Below are 15,864 nucleotides of genomic sequence, written 5' to 3'. Positions count from 1 at the left end.
TGTTCATTTCATAAGCAGAGCCATTCATTCGGACTGTTTTGAGGGATCATTTTGTAAATATTTTTTCTGGTCTTACCTTCTTTGCACAAAGAAGCTTAACAAGGTATCATTTTTATTTTATTTTATTTTATTTTATTTTATTTTATTATTTTATTATTTGTGTGAGAGAGAGAACAATGAGCATGTGCAAGCTGGGAGTGGGAGGGAGGAGCCCAGGGAGAGGGACAGAGAGAATCCTAAGCAGGCTCCATGCCCAGCATGAAGCCTGATGCAGGGCTCAATTTCACAACCCTGAGATCATGACCTGAGCCAAAATCCAGTGTCAGTCACTCAACTGACTGAGTCACCCAAGTGCCCCTAACAAGGTAATGTTTTAAGCAGAGATAGCTTTGGCTCTAAAATAAATATCTGTGACATCTATTCAAATGCCATTTCTTTATACTACGATGTTGCATTTACTATAATTATACCTATAAATCATTAACATTGACAAATATTAGTAATTTTGTTGTTTGGTCTTTCATTGGTATGGATTTTTTTAAAGGTATGTTAATGGACCACATTGTATTTGGGCCTTATTTTATTTTCAGTGTCAGAGTTCACCAGATTTCGCTGGAGCTTACACTTTGCCCTTTAAATCAGTGTGGCTCAAAGTGTGGCCTGTGGCATGATGAAAACTGCTTATTATTGGTGCACAGAAATGGACTGTTTAGAAACCTTCACAATTTGACATTGCAGAGATATTCAAGCATGTAGTAAATGAACTAAGCTTATTGAGCAGGACATAGTCTGGTTATGCTGATGGCAAATTCATGTGATGTTTTCTGTTTGGCAGACCTGTGTGATAGTTGTGTGATAGTTGTACATAGAAGAAATTTATTTCACTCTATGTAAGATGCCAGTGATGAGAGAGGGAGGGACCATTCCTTTGGAAGAGACTGTTTGAGAAGGATTGGTCTAAATAATAATGTGTATTTTATAACTTCAAATACTTTAAAAAATATCTATTCATGAGAGACACAGGGAGAGTGGCAGAGTCAGACAGAGAGAGAAGTAGGTTTCTCAGAGAGAGCCTGATGTGGGACTTGATCCTTGGACCAGGAGCACGCCCTGAGCCAAAGGCAGACAATCAACCGCTGAGCCATCCAGGCGTCACAATAACTTGAAATGCATTCAAATAGTTTTTTTCTAGGAGTATATTTTTTTGTAATAATAAATTTATTTTTTATTGGTGTTCAATTTGCCAACATACAGAATAATCTAGGAGTATATTTAGTTATCTCAAATATATTACTTATAAGGCCCAATTGTAGATTCTTAATTTTTTTTCTGAGTAGCCAATGCCTTTAATCTGAAACTGTACACCTACACCTCTTCCATGGGTACCACAAGGCATATGAAGGAATGAACAAAAATTCAAGTTATAAACATAGATGTTTACTTGTGTTGGAGGCAAACTCAAAGTACTTGTACCACCATCAGTTGGTAATAGATGCTATTACACAAGTGAGGGTAGCATAAAGGCTAGAGACCTTGTAGTTTAGGAGTTGAGAATCCAAACCGAAACAAGAGTGACTGGTTTCAGTTCCAAGCTCCACTATTTAGTAGTTTTGTAATATCGGGCAAGTTACTTAAACTTTCTGAGCCTCACTTTTCTTACCTACGAAATTAGGATCATGGCAATGATCCCATATCATAAATTTGTTTTGGAAAAAATTCAGTAAAGATTGTCATCATTATTTTTTTGGAACTATTTCATGCACTCAGAGCAGAGAAGAAGCCATGTTTCTATCCAGCACACACATGGTTGTTTTGAGCCCTCCTAGTGGATGAGAAAATGGAAGTATACAGGTTTTAACTGCATTTTTGCTCTCCTCTTAATTTTCCTAACCTAACTAACCTAACAGATTTTTTTTCTTTTCCTTTTTTTTTTTTTGTTTTGTTTTTTCTGGCTCCCAACCCTTCTCCAGGCAGCTCTGTATTTTTGTTCACCCCAATTTTCAAATAGTCCCTCTTGTCATCAGTCTTTATACAATAAACATCAACTAAGCATCTTCTATGTACCAGGCAATATTATTAGCTCTTGGGAAAGGAGAAAGGAATCAAATACTGTTTCTGTTTTTAAGAAGTTTACAATTTCATCTTGGCTACTGCGTATGTAATAAAGAGTATTGTAAATGTTAGGATGAATGAAGTATTTGCTGTGGCCAAAGAAACAATCATGGAAAATATATAATCAATTTGGTAAATATCACAGAGCGAAAGTAAGATGGTTCCTTGGTCAAAGTAGGGTAGCAAAGTGGAGAAACACACCTATTCAGGGAAAGCAGAGAAAAAGTCAATAACTGTTGAACAAGAAAGGCCAGCCCAGGTCTACAGCAAGCCAGGGAATTGCAGAACATGGGTTCAGATGTATGAAGTACAGAAGGCAGCCCTGGAATATGATGAGCCAGGGGAGAATTCCTGGACTCATGAGTTAAATGACATGGAAACGCCAAACTATAGTAATAATTCTTACTGAAATGAATACTCCTGCAGCAAGTTATAAATTAAAAATATTTAAATCAATGACCGTTTTCACAACTTAGTTCTGATTTCCTTGCATGTATTCTCAAGAAAAGTAGAAATGTTATAAGCTATAATATCCATCAGTCACTTTATCTTTTCCTAAATTTTAGTCTCTTAAAGAAATACAGACAATAATGTTTTTATTTCTAACCTATTTGCGAAGGCTAAGTGAGGAGAGAAGGCAAAGCTTGTTTACACAAATTAATGAGTTGTTTCCCTTATGTGCTCACTTACTAACATTAACTCACCTTCATATTCAACCCACATATTAACACACGCACAGATACACATCCCACATATAAGCACTTCAGCGCATAGAAAGAGGCTATTTTAGACACCCTTGAGTAATATACTACAACTAAGTACCTAATTTAAATCTTTTCCAGGAAGTTGGAAAGAGAGGGAAGGGCATATAATGGATTTTAGCCTTAATTTGTAAAAATTTCTCTGCCTGTTGTAAGTCACAGTGGAGAATGGAAAAAGATTTCTCTATGAAAACTGGGTTTTGTGTGACTGACACATCCTGCATTTTTAATAACACAGCCTGAAATGCATTATTCAGAATTCACTGTTGTCCAGCAATTCGGCTCTGCTGTAGATCTTCATACTTCTCGTAAGTCTGTTGTCTGCAAAAATTCAAATTCTTTTTGTGATTAATATGAGTAGCCAATATAGTACTTCTCTACCTGAGTAGAATGTAGTGAACTAGCACAAGAAATTATCCTAACATATTTCAGTGGATCAGGTAATTCTGAATCATTATTTAGTGTGGTATATCTCAATGAATATCTCAAAATATCTAGCCATTTTGATTTTGATTTTCCTTTGACTGGTGAGAATAGCATCACATTTACACAAAGAAAGCATGGCTTTCAGGAGACAAATAGGTATAGATGATACTTTTTAAAAATATTTTATTTATTTATTCATAGACACAGAGAAAGAGAGGCAGAGACAGAGACAGAGGGAGAAGCAGGCTCCATGCAGGGAGCCCGATGTGGGACTCAATCCCAGGTCTCCAGGATCACACCCCAGGCTGCAGGCGGCGCCACTGGGGCTGCCCTAGATGTTACTTCTTAACCACTGCATTAGACCCCTTATAAAGTTTCAGAAATTCTTGAATTATGGAATGATATATTTAAAGATGATGTTATTTATTGTATTCATCTAATAAAGGAAAATAGTCTCAACTTTTCAAAAGCTGGTATACATATTTTATAGTAACCTAAACATATGTTATTAGGAGCTCAAAGACTAGAACAGTTCAAGAACTCTTCTGAAATTTATATATGTACAATAAAACAATCATATAAAACTTGGAGTTAGAAAAATTTTACTCAAGATCCTACTCAGCTACTTGGTACTTACTGAGTGGGTTTCAGTCATGTATTTGATCTGAGCATCATTTTCTTCATCTATGAAAGAGAGGTTATAATAATTCCTACTTCAAAGATCCTGAGATTCAAATGAGATACTGTAATACCTATGCTTTGTAAGTGATATTTTAAAGCTTTGTACAAGGGTAAGTTATTATTATTGCCTATGTTTCCATTTTTATCCCAAAATATTTGCTCCTATCACTTTGAAGCATACTTTAAAGATCAAAGTTTGCAATGATTAACTGATAGTAACTTAGACTTCCATCTGCCTTGTGTTGGATAAGTCATTCAATCTAAATTCATATAGGAACAATGTAGTGACAACAGTTTAAAAATGGTCACCACATTTTTAAAAAATATTTTACTTATTTATTCATGAGAGACACAGAGAGAGGCAGAGACACAGGCAGAGGGAGAAGCAGTGTCCTTGCAGGGAGCCCAGGACCTCAGGATCATGCCCTGAGCCAAAGGCAGATGCTCAACCACTGAGCCACCCAGGTGCCCCTAATGAGTACAATTTAAGGTAAGTTATTTTGTAGAGGCATAGCTCTTCCACTAGGATGATATCATCTGTAAACTTTATGCCTTTGTTTTTGATATTTAGTATTCCTGCTTATTCTTATTCAAGAGTGACCTCTATAAATTCATGATCTGGAGTAATGTAATTATTCTAATTCACCATAGGATTTTGGTGAAGAATTCATGAAGTAATGTACACAAACTGCTTGGTGCAAACCTCAAGGAATAGTAATAACATGTCTAGAATGTGGGAGTATAATCTCATGAAGTAAATGATCATAGACTAGAACCAAGCAACTGGTCTCAAGAAATACTAGGGAAGAAAGGACAGAAAGACTTACAAGTTCATAGGAATGTTTAAACTGATTGCCAGAGGTCTTATGTATTTTTCTCCTTCATTTGGGACATGCTACAACAAAGAATATCTTTTCCAGAAAATAACTATCTTCAACCATGAGGCAAACCGTCTTCTAATTTCTAATTTTATTACTAATTAGAAACCAAGATGAAGATGAGAAAGCAGTCAACATGACAACAGAGGACAAAGACAGATGGGGCAATGAAGAGGCAAAGGGAATAGGACATAATGAGATTAGAAAAGGGGCAGTAATGTTGAGCAGGTGGAGACTACATCTCTTCTCACCATCCTCTCCTCCAGGTGTGAAGGATACAAAAACAAGTTTCTCCCAATACCAACCCACTTTTTAAAATGTTTAATTCCTATATATACCAATGCCCATCTCTCAGTCAGTCTATCCTCCAAAGAACACACATGCATTTACACACATACACCTACATTTTCATACACTGGATTAATCTAATCTAATATTTTCAATCCAATTCTATTGAAAATTTATAGCTAAAATTGATGTTCACAGTCATTAATAGATTTATTTGAGCAAGCTTATATATTTCAGACATAAAGAACTACATGTATTCATTGCAAAGTAATATAAACAAAAATATTAAATAACTGTATTCATATATAACTTATGAAAAATATAATTATTTTTTATTCCAAGTAACTGAAAGATCAAAAATGGTTAAAAAAATAAGTTTCAAATGTTAAGGATAAAGGATAGTATTTTTTTTCCAGTAGACATCAGATATTTTCTGAGATTTTTTAACATCTCTTGGCCATTGATGCTTTTTTTTTTTTTTTTTTCCTGGCACATGGCAGGTTTATCCAGCAATTTGGCTTTTCTCTTCACTTCATGGTAGGAAATAAAAATTATGGGATGCTCAAAGTTAAGTAGAGCAGTTACTGGTCCCTGAAATAATCAATATTAGATATATACTGGGCTAAAAGAATGGTATATTATTTGTAAAATATCAGTTAGAAAATGCTGAGATAGTTCTTTTTCTCCACCATCATGGTGTCTTCTCACAAGGATTTCTGGATCAAGCAATTCCTGACCAAGAAACAAAAGCAGAATCAATCCACTCCCTAGTGGACTTGGATGAAAACTGGTAATAAAATCAGGCACAACTCCAAGAAGGGGCACTGGAAAAGAACCCAGCTGTGTATATAAAAGATCACACATGAGATGGTATAAAGGTTTATTCTGCATTAAGGTCACATGCTTATATCCTATCCCTCTGTAAGCATCACTACTATCTGAACAATAGACATGTTTTATTAGCAAATGATTTTTCTCTGTTACTATGCTTCTGAACCAGTAGGATGGTTCAGTAACAAATATGTGAGACCTTTTATTTGAAAAAAGAAAAGGAAAGAAAGAAAATATTGAGATAAATCTTCTGTTATTAAAAAAATTAGGGAGATAAATTTGTGAGTTAGTTTTTCTGTCCTTTGTAACTCCAAAATAATAGCATACCATTGAATGAAGATGCTTCCTTGGAGTTACTAAACATAAGGTTTTCCCCTGGGGAATTTATTTTTGAAATCTTCCTAGTTCATAATTAATCCTTTAGTTGCATTTTCACAGAGAATAAAAATGTGCCATGCACTATTTCACTAGTGATGTGGAGAGTGTAATTACTTTAGAAAGTTCTCCCAGAGACTTTTTCTCCTTAGTTATAATTTCTATTTTCTGTCTCCCACAAATTACTTGGATTCATTTTCCCACTCCACTCTGTAGATCATGACAAGAATTCAATAAAATTTGTAAGTTTTAGGCAGAGGGCATGGGAGAAACAAAAAACGCTTTCCCATTTATGGTAAATGTTGTATATTATGATATAGTCCTTATTTTTTAACATATAAAAAGAAGGCAAAACAAAAGAATTTTATACTAAATTCATCTGTCCCTAAAAGACATTTAGTTCATTTACATTTAGTGTAATTATTGAGAGTTTTATATTTACTCAATACATTTTTTCCTTGTCTTTTTCTTTATTAATCAGATATATTTTTATTCCATTTCCCAGGATTAATTTGATAGCTACATATTCTCTTTTTTTTTTAGTGGTCACATGAGAAATTATAATACAAATTTCTGAGTTTTAACAGTCTAATACAAGTTATTTTTATCATGTTTACGTAATGCTAAAACTTTACAATACTTTCATTTATACTCTTCTCACCTGGTTGCTTTATTTTATCTTGCATTTTAATTCTACATATAATAACAATTCCACAAGATAGTCATTATTCACTTATATTACCCATATGTATATATATATAACATTTCCAGTGTTTTTCATTGCCATTTTAATTTCCATAATCCTATTTGGGATTATTTTTCTTATTACTGAAGAAATATATTTTCTTAGTATGTAAATAATATTTATTGAGATGTAACATACATTAAAATACATAGGTCTTATGTATTTAGTGTTTATTTTGTTAAAGATGTTCTATTTATTTATTCATGAGAGAGACAGAGAGAGAGAGAGAGGCAGAGACATAGGCAGAGGGAGAAGCAGGCTCCATGCGAGAAGCCCAATATGGGACTTGATCCCAGGACTCTAGGATCATGCCCTGAGCCAAAGGCAGATGCTCAACCGGTGAGCCACCCAGGCGTCCCATATTTAGTGTTTGTTTAGTGTTTAGCTTACTCAGTGTTTTGTAACTTTTCTCTTTGAAGTAATTATAAATCCCCTGAAAATTTGCATAAATAATGTAGAAATTTCTGTGCACTCTTTGAAAGTTTCTCCAAAAGTTACAATCTATACAACCAAGTACACTATCAGCATCAAGAAATTGACAATGGTATAAAGTATGTGTATTGTTCTATGTCATTTATCATACGTATAGATTTGTATAACCAGCACCTCAGTCAAGATACAGAACTATCCCAGCAGCACAGAGATCTCTTTATAGTGACATTCACTTCTCCCCTTAACCTTTGACAACCACTAATCTGTTCTCTCATCTATAATTTTGTCATTTTGAGACTACTGCGTAATGAAATCATTATAAGACTTCTGATATTGGCTTTTTTCACTCAGATTAATGTTGAGATTTCTTCAAGTTATTGTATGAATCAACAGTTTATTCCTTTTTATTGCTAATATTTCACGCTATGGATTTGTCATAGTTTCTCTAACCATTTTCTTTATTGTAGGTGATTTTGGTCGTTTCTATGTTTGACAATAAAAGATAGTGCTGCCATAAACAATTATGTACACTTTCTTTGGTGTAGACATAATCTTTTGTATCTCTAGGATAATTTTGATTGCTGTGCAATTGCACTGCTGGGGATTTACCCCAAAGATTCAGATGCAATGAAACGCCGGGACACCTGCACCCCGATGTTTATAGCAGCAATGTCCACAATAGCCAAACTGTGGAAGGAGCCTCGGTGTCCATCGAAAGATGAATGGATAAAGAAGATGTGGTTTATGTGTACAATGGAATATTCCTCAGCCATTAGAAATGACAAATACCCACCATTTGCTTCGACGTGGATGGAACCGGAGGGTATTATGCTGAGTGGAGTAAGTCAATCGGAGAAGGACAAACATTGTATGTTCTCATTCATTTGGGGAATATAAAAAATAGTGAAAGGGAATAAAGGGGAAAGTAGAAAAAATGAGTGGGAAATATCAGAAAGGGAGACAGAACATGAGAGACTCCTAACTCTGGGAAACGAACTAGGGGTGTTGGAAGGGGAGGTGGGCGGGGGGTTGGGGTGACTGGGTGACAGGCACTGAGGGGGGCACTTGATGGGATGAGCACTGGGTGTTATTATATATGTTGGAAAATTGAACACCGATAAAAAATAAATTTATTTAAAAATATTTTGATTGCTGTGTTTCATGTAAAGTATATGTTTAGTTCTTGAAGAAAGTGCCAAAACTATCTTCCAGAGTGGTTCTAGAATATTGTATTCCCATCAGCGATATGTGACAGATCCAGTTTCTCCATATCCTTCAGCATTTGATATATTTTTAAGATTTTATTTATTTATCCATGAGAGACAGAGAGAGAGAGAGAGAGAGACAGAGAAACAGAGAGACAGAGAGAGAGAGAGGCAGAGACACAGGCAGAGGGAGAAGCAGGCTCCATGCAGGGAGCCTGACATGGAATTCGATTCTGGGTCTCCAGGATCAGGCCCTAGGCTGAAGGGGGCACTAAACCACTGAGCCACCCGGGCTGCCCAGCATTTGATATTTTGATATAAAAAAAAATTTTAGCTGTCTTAATTAATGCATAATGATAGCTTATCATGGTCTTAATTTGTACTTTCCCAGTGGTTTGTGATGATAAACATATTTTTATGTGTTTATTGGCCTTTGTAAAGATATGTTCACATCTGTCTCCCTTTTCAAATTGGAATTTTTCTTAATACTGAGTTTTTGGAATCCCTTATCACTTATACATGAGTCTTTTCTTAGATATGTTGTTTGCAAATATTTCTCCCAGTCTGTAGATGGTCTTTTAATCCTCTTTATAAGGTCTTCCACAGAGAAAAAGGCTTTATTTTGACACGGTCTAATTTTTCAATTTTTTCCTTTACTGGATTTTGTTTTGGTGTCATGTCTAAAATACCTTCACCACACAACCACTATAATAAACAGGCAGTCTCCCTTCCAAAGTTGTTACATTATATTATTTGAAACTTCTCATTTTCAATAAAAATTATGAGAAATTCAAAGAAAGAAGAAAGTATGGGCCCACATACAAGAGAGAAAAAAATCAACCAATAAAAACTGTCCCCAAGTAAGCTCAAATGACCCAGAAAGCTAAGGTAATATTCAAGAACAACACAAAGTTAAAAGACTTATAGTATCATATGTCATATCTTACAAAAACAAAAACAAAAACAAAAACAAAACACAAAAAACTAGAATAGTTAATATCAACATTGCACTGGTGCAAAGATAGGAAGTTACAAAATGAAATACAGTAATTTAGAAATGAGCCCACAGATAATCATTCCTTGGCATATATCAGCTGATTGAGGAAGGGACCATTTTTCTAAATGATGCTGGGTGAATTAAATATTTATAAGAGAATAAATGAACCTTGACACTATGTAAATGTACAAAATAAATTTGGGATGGATCATAAAATCACAAATGAAAACTAAGCAATCAAACTTTAAGAAGTCTTTAAGACAGGTAAAGATCACTTAAACCAAAAAAGGAAAGATAGATATTAAAGATTGATACATGGTGTCTCTGTGTATCAAGAGACACCACTAAGAAAGTGAAAGCATAACACAGACTAATAGAGGTATCTGATATACTTATGTATTCAATAAATGACTCATTCTATTATATGTAAAACACTATAACAACAACAACAAAACCCCAGATGACACCATTAAAAGATCAGCAAGAACCAACAAATACTTTATGTAAAAAAGGATACAAAAATGGTCAGTTGACATATGTAAAGTTGCTCCACATTATGACTCGCAAATAATTGCAAATTTAATTTGCAGACCAAAAAGGCTAAAATTAAAAAGACTGACAATATTAAGTTTTGACAATGACATAAAGCAATTGCAGCTATAGTCTATTGCTAATCTGAGTATAAATTTATTCAGTAACTTAGAAAAATATTTTGGCATTTCTTAATGAAAGTAAACTAGCATATACCTCATGACTCAGCATTTTTGCTCGTGGATATATAATACCACAGAATGAGTTCTTATAATCACAAAGGACACATTTAGATAAAGTTATAATATCTTTACTTATAGTAGCTTGAGAGAACAAAATGTAAGAATACATAAATATGTTATGATTCATTCATACAATGGGCATCAGAAAGCATGGAAAAGATACTACTGAAATGTGCAAAACTGTGATCATCTTACAGATGTAATGATAAGTGAATTAAGTCAGGAATAAAATATTTCATACAATATAACTTTCTTTGTAAGAAATAAAAGTAATCTATGGTAATAAAGATCAGAATAGTGGGCAACATGAGGGGATTACTGGCAGAAGAAACAGAGGATTCTTGAAAATCCATATTTTGGGTTATAGTTATATAGGTGTATACCTAAGTAAAAATATAATTGATCTGTGCAATTTAGATTTATTCAATTTACTGTATGTATTGTAGCTTAATAAAAATGAACACAAAAAATTTTTTAAATGTCAAGGAGAAAGGATTTGGTAATAAATTGAATTGAGAGTTATGAGAAATAAAGATTATTTTATAGTGTTTTCTTTAGTGAATGGAAAAATGGAGTCACCATTTATGAAATGGAGAATATTGAAGGAGGAGCAGATTGAATTTGGAAAGAGAGATTTAACCACATTCATTTGGAGATATCTATTACATACTCAGTTACAGACAAGTTAGCAGCTAAGATATATAAGTCTGGGATTTGTCAAGAAGTCCAGACTTAATGATAAAATTTTAGGAGACATCACCGTATTAGGGTTCTCCAGAGAATCAGAACCAACAGAATAAGCGTGTGTGTATCCTATGTATGTATTTGAGAGATTTATTGTAAAGAATTGGCTCACATGATTTTGGAGGCTGAGAAGTCCCAAGATCTTAAGTCAGCAAACTAGAGACCTAGAAGAGTCAATACATAGCTCCAGTCCAAGTCCAAAGGCCCAAGATCCAGGAGAGCCAATGATATAAATTCCAGTCTGGATTGAGACTAGGGACAAAGTGGGCAGACTTGAAACAAAGGAAGAGCCAATGTTTTAATCCAAATCCAAAATCCAAAAAACAAAACAGAACAAAACAAAAACAAAAAAAGAAAAACAAATCCGAAATCCAGAAAAGAGCACCATTCCAGCTTAAACAATTTTGCAGGAGGCCTAACTAACCTTTTTACTCAGCCTATGGTTCTATCCAGGCTGGTCTTCAGCTGACTGGGCTAGGGCTACACACACATTAAGGAAGGTAATATGGTTTATTCAATCTATAGATTTAACTATTAATCTGAAACAAAAACACTTTCACAGATGCACCCATAATAATATTTGACCAAATATCTGGGTTCCTTGTGGCTCAGTCAAGTTGATGCATAAAATTAACTGTCATAATCACCAAAGATTTAAAGCCATGTTGGAAGACATTTCCAAAGCAGTGATATAAGAACTAAACTCTGGAAGTTTAATGTTTGAAAGCTCTAAATATTAGTGATACCCAACTAAAGAGATTAGAATGTGTCCAGTAAAGCAGGGGGAAACCAAGAGGCAGTCGTGTCCAAAAGGCCAAGTGGAATATTTCACAAAGTTAGATTTAGCAACTATATCAAAAAGAGTGAAATACAATGAGGGCAGACACTTACCACTCAGGAAATTGAGATTTATTTCAAGAGAGGATTGAAGTTCTTTTGCTTCTGACAACTAAAAACTTGGATATAATATATTAAACAATTGTTTTCAAACATTGAGCAACAAGTATCACAGGGCTGTAATTCTTGAGAAAAGAGAATTATACCAGGTCAGTCCTGCAATTCCATTGGCTTTCTGTCTTGAGACAATTTTTAAACAGAAGTGCAAGGATGGAAAATCCAAACAGAGGTGGAAGCAATGAGATTCAGAAAGATAGGTGCAGCTGGGACTATGGAGCAAATAACAGAGAGAAAAATACTGCACAGAGGGAGATCAAAAATTCTAAGAAGGATTGACTCTGTCGCTGAATATGAAGCTATACCTAAGTAGTAGCAGTGAAGAATTATCAGACAACCAGAATAGAAACATTTACCCAGAGACTACACAAAGTTTGTAATTTTGGGGTCACAGCTAGCCAGAATGAAGTCTTCATTGAACACCTAGACGATTTAATATAGATCTCAGATGTGTATATTCTTAGCAGGAGAACTAAATTACTCACTACTGTGAATGCATGTTAACAAAGATTATGCACAAACCCTGAAAGGACAGGTTAATTTTTAAGTTACCTAGTTTGCTTCCAGAATCTAAACAGATGGAGATATACTATGTTCATGCATTTGAGGACTCAACACTGTTGTCTTTGAGGAAGGCATAAGCTTTCTAGTATATTAATCTAGCATTCTATTTGACATCCATATTGAAGCAGGTCATGGATTTGGGGGTATTGGGGAGAATCAGATGGGATTTATACAATTCATTGGAATATATACTGTAGGGAATCTTCTTTATCCATTCATATTACTCAGCCATTAGAAACGACAAATACCCACCATTTGCTTCAACGTGGATGGAACTGGAGGGTATTATGCTGAGTGAAGCAAGTCAGTCGGAGAAGGACAAACATTATATGTTCTCATTCATTTGGGGAATATAAATAGTAGTGAAAGGGAATAGAAAGGAAAGGAGAAGAAATGGGTAGGAAATATCAGAAAGGGAGACAGAACATGAAGACTCCTAACTCTGGGAAACGAACTAGGGATGGTGGAAGGGGAGGAGGGCGGGGGGTGGGGGTGAATGGGTGATGAGCACTGAGGGGGGCACTTGACGGGATGAGCACTGGGTGTTATTCTGTATGTTGGCAAATTGAACACCAATAAAAAATAACTTTATTATTTAAAAAATAATAAAAAAATAAATGTAAAAAAAACAGAACTATGGACACTATTACTTGTGTGGAAGCTGTTGCCTTTGAAGAACCTGCTGCTTGTGCCCTTGAGTAAACATGGATGGTGGGCTTAGGGCACCATTGGTTGTCAAGGCTGCCTACCCAGAATATAAACTGGATGAGGAGTAGAGGGAGAGCAGAAAACAGGGAGATAAGATAAAATGAGATCCTGCTGGACACAGCTGGGCCTTTTGGTTATATCTGTGACTACCCAAACCTCTGACAATAATGGCTTCTGCTCCCCTTCCACCTTCCATATCTCCTGTGAATTTCTCTCTTGGCCAACTCTAACCTAAAGCTGTAGAACTCAACTTTAGACAGGAGCAGTGGTGCCAAACTTATACCACAATTCAGCACAAATGGCCAGAAGACCTTTTGAGTGATATGAAATTCTTTGATGGTGTATTTAGCAGAAGGAAGAACCATAATGCTGAGTATATATGGAAATAACATGAAATAAAACTGGGCAAGGGTTTTATCTATGTAGAAATCTTATGTTACTTATATAAGACCACTGACATTGCTACATGTGAATTGGGCTTTTGTCTGTTTTGAAAGAGTGACAAAATCATAGAAAAAAGTTAACATGATAATGATCAATTCATCTATTATATTTACTACACACTAGGCATTTCAAACACATTATGTCTATTGACTTAAGTCTAACAACAAACTATAAATTGAGTATTGCTATTCCTGTTTCACCCAAAGACATGGAAACATTAAGTAAGTTACTGAAAATCACATAGTTAACAAATGACTAAGCCAGAATTTGAATCCAGGTAGTACAGTGTCATAATTTATGTGATAACAGTGATAATAATCTCTCTGATGGGAAAAGGCAAAGGATATTGCAAAAGAAGAAACTGTGTGGGGTATTAGCTCAGATGTAAGCAGCCAGCAGAATAATTAGCAGACTGGTTTTGATTCATATAGAGGAGTTCATAGACAACTTGAAGATAAATAGAGAATTCCTATAAAATTTTGAAAAGGGGTTAAGCATACATGGATTTTTGAGCTTAAAATGTGTTTCTTAGGGCACCTGGGTGGCTCAGTTGGTTGATTCCAGCTCTTGATTTCTGCTCAGGTCATGATCTCAGGGTCCTGGGATCAAACCCTGTGTTGGGCTCTGCACTCAGTGCAGAATCTGCTTGTCCCTCTTCCTCTACTCTGCCCCCTGCTCTCTCTCTCTCTCTCTCTCTCTCTCTTTCTCTCCAAAATAAATGAATCAAATCTTTTTAAAAAAGATTTCTCATGATGAAATTATAGGAATTAACTATGATGCAAAGAAATAGAAAAACTTAGAAAATGTCATAAGTCCATGTAAATTCAGCAAGAAGAACATTAAAATGTATTCTTTAGGAAGAAGTAACAATATTTGATTACCTATTAAAAACCTAGGACCTTTCATATCTTTAAACCTTTGAAAATGTATGTGCATTCTGATCCTAACTAGAACCCGCCTTATGCCTGAGCTCAAAATCAACCTCAAATACGAACTCCTTCAGGAAATTTTTCCTTTCTCCATTCAGTAAACTCAGGTATTCTTTCCCCTGGGTTTTCACAGAAAGTACTTTGTTCACACTTCTAACTTAGTGGGTATCATCATATTGACATTATCTGTAAATGTGTGCAATGGATTCTGTATTGCACTGTTTGGACATCCCTTCAGGACTGAGACATTTGTTCTTCTAGCTGGGGGAAGGTTTGGCTGTTGACAATTTATAACTGTGTCCCTCTCCAAGAATTGCTCTCAGCTGAATGAAATTCGCTCAGCCTCTTCGCCAAGGAATCTCACATTTAATAACTATTTGATTCAAAAGTACAAGGGCCTGGCCCATTTGCTCCAATCGGGGATAACTCTGAAAGGGCATGGAAGCTTTAGGACTCTGGGGACTGACTGAGTTTGCTGTTGCAACTGCACTATAGTGAGTTCACCCTCTGCCCAATGCTGCTTCCTAGTTATTGCAACCAGAAGACCCCTCTAATAAATCTGATGCATACAAACCTCTTGTTTCCTGGAGAAAAAAACTTAACCATGTGTCTGTCTGTACCAGTAGACTCTGTATTTTTCAGACAGAAAAGACAATTTCCTTTTTTCTATGTAATAACTCATATGTAGCTAACATTTTGGGTTCCTGCTATGGGTCAGGCACTATGATCCATTATTCATATTGAAATTCTTGAGATGGGTAGCACCCTATTTCAGTGATGCTAAGACCCACTGATTATAAGATTCTTCGTCAACTTGTAATAGTTACTAAGGATGAAACAAGATCATATGATAGATTACAGCATATAATAGCTCTATAAATTATAGAAAAATATGTACTTTTATTTTTAATTTTTATTTTTAAAATTTGAATCCTTTATTCTCTGTATAAAAGATCTTATGAATGTGTTCAACTCTTAGGAATCATCATTACACACTAATTTTCATAATTCAGTTAC

The sequence above is a fragment of the Canis lupus genome, chromosome 33 (assembly GCF_048164855.1).
Source record: "Canis lupus baileyi chromosome 33, mCanLup2.hap1, whole genome shotgun sequence".
NCBI classification, from domain to species: domain Eukaryota; kingdom Metazoa; phylum Chordata; class Mammalia; order Carnivora; family Canidae; genus Canis; species Canis lupus.
This window is presented reverse-complemented; position numbering follows the sequence as displayed.